We start from the raw sequence: 8,534 nt of genomic DNA, 5'->3' as shown, positions 1-8,534 counted from the left end.
TGGGCCATCTCTTTCCTTTTAAACACAGTTTTAAAGTATACCAAGTTTTCGTCACTAATTATTTCTCTGAAAAAGAGAGAACTGTTAAATGAAAAACAGAGAAAAAAAAGGTGAAGGGAAAATGATCTAAGGAACTGAAATGTGTGTTTCTTTTGCTTCTTGTTGGTTTTTTTGGCCCCCTTGGGATGGCAGGTACTGCGTCTTGAGAAGGACCACGTATGTTGATTTTCTGCTGTAGCTGGGACTTCCTACAAAGTACGGTGTGGCCGTCCTCCGACAGTGCAGCTGCATGGCCATTTTGCTTGTAGTCTTCAGCGGCTCCAAGTTCGCACGTCTGAGGACGGCACCCTGCCACATGGTTGGGCTGCTTCCGTGGCCCCCACCGCTGCAATCCGCCCGGCTCCTGGTGGGACCTGGGGCGGTGCTGGCGAGGACGCACTTTGCTCTCTTCTGCCCTGCCTAGCACACAGATCTTTCTGATCGCCTCCTGCCTGAACACAAACAGGGGATCCATCTCTGCCTTGTTTCCCCAGTTACAGGTAATTAGCTCTGTGCTTTTGAATGCTAGTGCTTGAAATTGCGTGCTCTGCGTCTGCCTTACTACGAAGCCGCTCGGCTGCCTCTAGACAAAACATCATCTAAATGAGATTTGCTCTCAAGTATCCGGTATGTGGGAGGAGGCAGCAGAGGAAACAGCGGATATTTCAGACCTATGGAAAAATATACAGCATGGCTGAATAGTGGCATGCGGCGCACTCGCGGATTGAACACATCTTGATCTAATAGCCAGTGGTAAGGAGTAAGCATTTCTGTTCTGAACTCTCATTTCAGAGGTGGGGGGAGCCGTATAAATTTTCATAGCAGTGATTTGTTTATTTTATGATTTCCCGTCCTGACCCTTTTCTCTTTCCAGCTCTCCAAGAGGCAGGCTATTTGGCTTATCACTGGCTTATTTAAACTTGTGCAATTCAAATACGATTTTTTTTCAGAAAACAATTTGTCACGCATGCGGAGCCTCATTTTGACAAGGGCCTTCGGTGTACAGAACTGTACTAAGATTCCAAATACTAAGGTCTGAAAAGGAGTACCTGTCTACAGCCCGTAAAGATTTTATCTCACATCTTTCCAGAATCCGGCTTTATTAGTACATTGCCGCCAATATCTGATGTAGGTTTTAATCCAGGCAGAGGTGGAGGGCGAGGGGGGGGTGTCCATCCTAGTGTGTCCCAGCCTTCCCTCATCTTCTTTCCCTTCCATGAGGGGCTTCACCTTACTTTCCTCAGGCCACAGGTGTCTCCCATCCACCCCTCCACCTGCCAGATTAAAAAAAAGTTGTGTACGTGGGTAAATGATGGGAAAGACCTTTATATACATGTACAAACATGCACATGAATTTCATCTTATGAAAGCTCTTCCTTGACATCTTTTCTTCCTCCAGCCACCACCTGTTTCTCTTATCCTGGGTGAGAAGGATGGCTAAAAGGTCTCCAGAATTCACTTCCCCTTCTGTAGTGTGGAGGCGCTGCTGGGAGTGGGTGTCCAGCTCAAGTCTGTTTTGTAGCCCTCTTGCCTTGAGGAGGGGTGTGGTGACTAATTTGCTGGTGAGATATGCGTGTCCCTTTGGGAATAGGTGGGGGGAAGGTGGAGCCACAAAGCAGGCAGAGCCTGGGTGTCCAGAGCGTCCTTGGAGGAAACCTTTCTGACAGCTAGGAATGCTGGACTGCGTTGGATTGGTACAAGAGTAAGAGTAAACTTGTATCCTAAAAGCCATTGAGACATGTGGGCTTATTTGTTGTGGCAGCTCATGTTACTCTAACTCAGGGTTCAGCAGCCTACAGCCTGTGAGCCAGATTAGCCCGTTGCCTGTTCCTGTAAATAAAGTTTTGTTGGCGCTCAGCCACACTCATTCAGTCACATATTCCTGTGGCTGCTTTCCCACTACAACGGCGGACTGGAGTAGTTGTAACTGAGGCCCTATGGCTGTTAAAGCTGTTTACTGCCTGACCCTTTGCAGAAAAACTTTGCAACCAGTGCTCTAATATTTGAGCCTCAGATGTCTGCTGAGAATGTAACACCAGGTGCATGAGAAATACCTCCTGGTACTGCTGAGGGCAGAGGACAACCTCCCATGGACCTGGCCCTTCATTTACTGACATGAGGTCCCCAAAGCCCCCGAACTTCCCCCACCTCCTACACAAAGACACACACACACACACACACACACAGACACACAGTCTTAGGGGTGAAAAAACCCAAGGGAAGAACACGTTAACACACCTTTGTTTACCTAAAGGGATTGTCTGTCTAATCGGTGGTTCTCCAACTTGAATGTGCATCAGAGCCATCTGGAGGGCTTGCTGAACACAGATAGCAGGGCCCCACCCCTGGGGTTTCTGATTTGGCCATTCTGGGGTGGGGCCTGAGACTCTGCATTTCCCACACGCTCCCAGGTGGTACCGGGAACCACACCTTGGGCACCACTCACCTATGTTATTTTTTAGGACTATGCTTTGCCCTGGAGTGGACATAAAGTAGATTTTTTTTTCTTGCTCATGATTGGGTCAGAGGGGAGAGTTTGTTTTAGGAGTAAGGTATAATACTTTATGGAGAGCTACAGAGCACCTTTTCTGCTCATCCAAGTAGGGGTGTGAGTGTTGTGACTGCTACTCTAAAAGTTTTTAATTAAAAATTTTTTTTCAGTGCTTGTGATTTTTCTAAAGCAACGATTACTTGAGAATAACCAAAACCACACAGTAGGATGACCACCCACGGTTTGCTTAAAGCTAACCTAACCACAGACCAGTAAGCACGTGAACAAAAGCAAGCAACCAGCAGGGTAGCAGCAGGCCACCCGGCCCGTGTGGGATGCGACCTTGGGTGTTGAGGCACCTGGAAGGTACCACACATGTGTCTATGGGACTGTCTCAGCCCCAGTGTCTCCAGGACCTTCTCCTTGGGACCCTCCCCTCTTTTCTCCTCCCAGCTGCTCTTCTCCTTCTAAGGTAGACCCTGTATGTTTTGTGTTGGCCAGGTTTCTTCTCAGAGAGTGCAGGCCCTGGAGGTGGGGCTCAGATCGAAAGTCTTCTCATTTTTGCCGAAACTGTTACCCGAGTCCAGGCTCGTTCCGCTCACTGCACGACAGGCCAATAAATCGGGAGACGAGGTGTTGAGGCAAGGAATAATGAGTTTATTTGGAAAGCCAGGACTCTGAGAAGATGGCAGACTAATGTCCTAGAAAACCATCTTACCCAAGTCAGAATTCAGGCTTCTGTTAATATACTAAAAGGGGAGGGGCTGTGGTTGGTTCTTGTGAACTTCTTGGTGTCGGAATCCTTTGTTCTTGCAGCTGTCCATGTAGGTTAGGTCACAATGTTCCTACAATCGTCCAACAAGACAAATGTTATTCTCTGTTCTGAAACTTTTAATCACTATATGAATGAAAAAGTGTTACACCATGAAAGGTCATAGCCTTGAGAATGGGCTATCCTATATATTTCACGGTATGGGTAGCATTCTTAACTGGAAGCAAAGACGATAGAATACAAATGTTAAAGTAAAAGAAACAAATCTAATATAGAGTCACATTGGTTCTTCCCTATTACAAAACCACTGGTGGCATCTCAGCAGAGGTCTTGCAATCCAGGAAATGCAGGTGGTAGACTTTAAAATCACATGTTGGGCAAAGGCGCAGAGAGGGGAAAAGAAGAGGGACATGGAAGGATGGTGAGAGAGAGGGAGGGACAGAAGGGGAGAGATTTGGGGCAGGGAGAATATTCTTCACTTGGTACACCAAGCCTCATGCATGTGGCTATACCCTGAGTCCCCCCACCTACCACCCCCATAGCAGCAGTGGGGGTTTCAGTTAAAAGCTTCCCACCTGCTGCTTCACTGGCGGTTTCTGTTTAAATATTTCCTGTGTGGCTTAAATAACCAGAACTTGGTATTAAACAAATTGTGTCCGGGCTTCCCTGGTGGCGCAGCAGTTAAGAATCCGCCTGCCCATGCAGAGGACATGGGTTCGAGCCCTCGTCCTCGAAGATCCCACATGCCGCAGGGCAAATAAGCCCGTGCGCCACGACTATTGAGTCTGCGCTCTAGAGCCCACGAGCCACAACTACTGAAGCCCGCGCGCCTAGAGCCCGTGCTCTGCAACAAAGAGAAGCCACCGCAATGAGAAGTCCACGCACCGCAACGAAGGGTGGCCCCCGCTCGCCGCAACTAGAGAAAGCCCACGTGCAGCAACGAAGACCCAATGCCGCCAGAAATAAATAATAAATTAATAAATCAATTTAAAAAAATTTGGGTCCTTCTAATGCATTAATGAATTATATAGGGGGTACCATGTTAAGTTCATGCTAATTACATCTTCTCTGCCTGTAAATTTCATAAAGACAGACACTGTGTTTCTTTGGCAGGGTCCATAGGGTGGAAAATGATGCTGGACCTTGGGGGGTTTAACTTGAATGAGGTCTAGAAATTTGCCTGATGATTTCCATTACCTAATGGGCCAAGCAGATCTCTTATCAAAAAAAGACTGTCTGCTTTGTCCTTACGATAATTTCCTGCTGTGGTTTTAGCACAGGTGTCTAGCGCCCCCTTTGCCACCACAGTAAAGGTTGAGATCAGGGGTTAGTAAACATTGTTCTGTAAAGGGCCACGTACATATTTGCAGCTTCTCAATTCTGCCATGCTAGTGTGAAAGCAAGCAAAGGCAAGTTAACGGCTCTGGCTGTGTTTCAGTCAGACTTTACTTACGAAAACAGACAGCACCGGATTTGGCCTGCACATCCGTAGTCTGCCTTCCCCTGGTTTAGTCAGTGCGTGCAGGTCACCTAGGGAACTTGCTGAAATGAAGTTTATGGTTCAGTAGATCAGAGGTGGCGGAGAGAGACTCTGTGTTTCTAACTAGCTCCCGGGAGATGCTGTCGCTGCTGCCTCTTAAACCACACTTTGAATATGGAGGCTTTAGGTAACCTCTGCTTTTTGTAAATAGATTTGGCCGTTGCAAGCAGCCAGGAGAGGCTGGTGATGATTCCAGTGAGCTGCACAATTCTACAGAATTTCAGAGAGAGAGAGAGAGAGCCTCAAAAGCAGTATCTAAACTCGGAAGAAGACTGTGGGAATGATGCTTTATTTAGAAGTGTCTTCTAACCAAACCAAACCTGGGAACACTGGGTATTGCTTCTCAGGTTTCCTGGAACCCATTTACTGTAGAAACCTTTCCAGAAGAATTGAGGTAATTAAAAGGGAGCCTAGTTTTCTGTGTGACCTTGGATCTATCACTGGACTTTCCAACACCTGGGGGCAATGCAGATGTACTTATGGAATTGTGTCAAGACAGGATCGTACTGGAAAACAGATGTTGGGTCAGAATTTCCCACGTGTGGGAGAGCTGAAATCCTGCAGGTAGCTCATAGTCGACCTATCCATAATGATGCCTTTTCCAGATACCAGAGCTTGAATACAAAGGACTCATTGCTTTCAGATTTGGGAAAGTTAAAAAACAACAACAACAACAACAAGAAACCTTGCCAGAGCAAGAACAACTGTCAAAACTGTAACAAACGTATGAAACTACCTTTAAAAATATAAGCTTTCCTAAAAGTCGTCCTCTAAGCGCTTACAGTGACTTGTGCTCGGACCGCACTGCATACTTGGTAGTGCAGTATGGTTCCGCTCGGCCTTCCCCGCCCCTCCTCCCCTGCCCTTCCATCTCTGCCCAGTTCTGGTAATTCTTTCCACATGGAAATGAGATGTTGCCGAATGTGAGAGACCCCTTTCTCTGGTGGATCGTTGGAATCAATTCCATGTGTACAACTTATCTGGCAGTTTTTATGACATGTGGCCAAGGGGTCTGGGATTATTTTAAGTTTCAGGTTTTAAAAATAACAGGCAATTTTGACCCTCTTGGAGGATTTGCTACTACTGGGCGCTCTCCTGGGACGTTCAGGTAGGGATCAGGTTTCCTCCTGTCTTTTCAAAGCCCTCTCCCAAGGCAAAAGACTTGGACTGTTTGTATAAGGCATTTGTTTTGGTTGACCTTTCATCTGCTGTGTTAATGGTGTGGAAGGGGCTGCCTGGGTAAGAACGTTCTAGCTCTGGCTCCTTCTAGGTTTGGGTCCCCTCTGAGGAAGTGTGGCCTCAGGGTTAGACCCAGAAAGTGTCTCAACAGAGAGTCTTATGGCCTCCCTCTGTTTCTGATCTGCCTGCCCTTCGTGTAGCCATTTTCACGTTTTGTAGAACATATGTAAAGTTTTGTATCTTAGAAGGGAGTGTTGGTGATAAAAGCGTGGTTGTTTATTGTAGCACGACAACCCCAGCAATGCCTGGCTTTGGGAGGCCCCATAGAAGTTGACAGATTGACTTCAACTTGTACTTCTGAGAGCAAAGGGGCACAAAGTGGGTAAGCAGAATTCTCACAGAAGAGAGAGGAGTGCTGCGAGACTCCCCGCGAAAGAGCAGAGGTGGATGGCTATTTTGTTTTGACTTTCTGTGGCAAGTTCACTCCATAGACGAGAGTCAAAGACATTTTCTTCTAGGTACCGCAAAAGGTGAAAGGGTCGCTTGTGCTTTTGGTGCTGCCTGAGTATTTTGGCTGTGGACACTGGCCAGTGTCAGGCTAGGGGAAGTGTTTATAAAAGAGCTTGGGGCTTCCCTGGTGGCGCAGTGGTTGAGAGTCCGCCTGCCGATGCAGGGGACACGGGTTCGTGCCCCGGTCCGGGAAGATCCCACATGCCACGGAGCCGCTGGGCCCGTGAGCCATGGCCGCTAAGCCTGCGCGTCCGGAGCCTGTGCTCCGCAACGGGAGAGGCCACAACAGTGAGAGGCCCGCGTGCCGCAAAAAAAAAAAAAAAAAAAAAGCTTGTGTATGAAAATTTTATACTCTTGCAATGAATCCTTTATTATTTGTTTAATCTTGGCTGCACCACCAACATCTGAGTCTTGGTTTCACGTTAAAAAGTAATCTACCTGGAGTGCTGCTTTTGAGAAAGTATATACAGATAGCAGTACCTGTCATGCAGCCAGGTTCAAAGAAACAGCAACCACTGGCTATAAGTCATTTTGAATTAATCATAGATGCAATTCAGAAGATTTCTCCTGCTTAAGAGGAGGAACAATAGGGTGAGGGTGTCTGTTTCCTTTCAGCTTTTGCCGATTGTAGTGACGGCATTTCCTGAATGGATCGTGTCTGTGGTGGGCGGTCTGGGCTGGAACACTCTGGGTTTGCGTACTCATTATCCTGGGTAAACGTGGGGAATGCAGGAGTTATATGGAGATGTGCCGATACATTTAATAATGAGTTTTGAGAACTTCTGAAGAACTGGAGGAATGTGGGGTTCGATGCCTTTGGAGGCTCAGGTGAAGGGCCCAGCTACTGGGAGATCCCAGGAGGAACAGAGTTCTTGGATATGGTAGGTGGATGTCAGCATGTGTGTATATCCCACAAGACGAAGAACAGAGGAGACACAGAATCATAGGTCCCACTGGCGAACAGGCTTCTGTTCAGACTTTTCCCAGGTGGCCCTAGAGGACAGGACTGGCCACATTTTATCAATTCTGAAATGTACATTTTTGTAGGATTTCACATTCTGAAACCAGACTGCTTCTCACAATCGGCCACATCTCATAATTATTGGCATCTTTTTCTTCTTACGTAAAATAAAGGTGTGTCTTGTAGTCGAAACCCTTTTATGTTCCATGAAATGCGGTAGATTTGGGCTCCTTAAGTTGGAATGAGAAGGCAGTAAGATGAATTACTTCCGTCTTCTGGAATCAGAGGGCCAGACAGAAAGAAGATGAAACGTCCGTGCTTTCCCCAACTGACACTTTTGCTCAAGGCAGAGAGGAAAGGGCAGCGTTCCTTTATCTAGAGCCACGGTCCTAAAGGGCAGTTCCCGAGCAGCGTCAGCATCACCTGGGACCTAGTGAATCAGAAACTCTGGGGGCAGCCCCACAGGCTGGGTTGGAACAGGCCCTCCAGGTGATCCTGACCCACAGTCAATTTGAGAACCACTGAACGGGGGCCCCCACAGTTGTTTTCCTGGAGGGGTGTTGTCGAAAGCATCCGGTGTGGGATTATTAATGTCCCTCCCCTAACTTCACCTTCAGTCTGGATGACGCCGTTCCCTCCTTTGTAATTATTTATCCTTCCTGTGTCACGTGGCAGTCCGCTCTCTCTTCTCATCCCACCTCTTCCGTGACTGCTTTGCAGGCTCCTCCTCCCGCCCAGCCCTTAAATGGTGTTCCTCTGCAGGTCTGGTCTGTATCACCTTCCTTTTTCACTCTGCGCTCTCTCACTGCCCAGTCCTCTTGATGCCGGCGGTTTCAACCCACTTCTCTGTCAATGGCTCTGGAATTTGTCTCTCTAGTCTGGGTCTTTGGTGCCCCTACCCACACACCCATGAGCATTCACATGTGCCTCACACGCAGCCCATTAAAACGGCACTCCTGGGCTTCCCCTCAGACCAACTTTTTTCTTCCTGATTTCTTTCTTAGTGAGTAGTTCCAGCATCTCACTTATTGCTTAAGGTGAA

The 8,534-nt window shown here is 47.6% G+C and overlaps 1 protein-coding gene across 3 annotated transcripts in view; it reads left to right on the top strand.

Annotated features, from left to right (window-relative positions):
* Positions 1-293: 293 nt before the first annotated feature.
* Positions 294-8,534, top strand: part of ANOS1 (anosmin 1) — a 675,260-nt gene continuing 667,019 nt past the window's right edge. For 2 of the 3 annotated variants that reach the window (XM_049704920.1, XM_049704921.1), the window contains exon 1: positions 294-539. The gene's annotated coding sequence lies outside the window, so the exon portion shown is untranslated. Of the gene's footprint in view, positions 540-594; positions 793-8,534 lie in introns of those variants that run through there. The other variant, XM_049704922.1, reaches the window with a different exon arrangement.

Source organism: Orcinus orca, chromosome X, assembly GCF_937001465.1.
Source record: "Orcinus orca chromosome X, mOrcOrc1.1, whole genome shotgun sequence".
In the NCBI taxonomy this organism is placed as follows: domain Eukaryota; kingdom Metazoa; phylum Chordata; class Mammalia; order Artiodactyla; family Delphinidae; genus Orcinus; species Orcinus orca.
The sequence above is the reverse complement of the archived record's forward strand: the minus strand, read 5'-3'. Positions and strand labels throughout refer to the sequence as shown.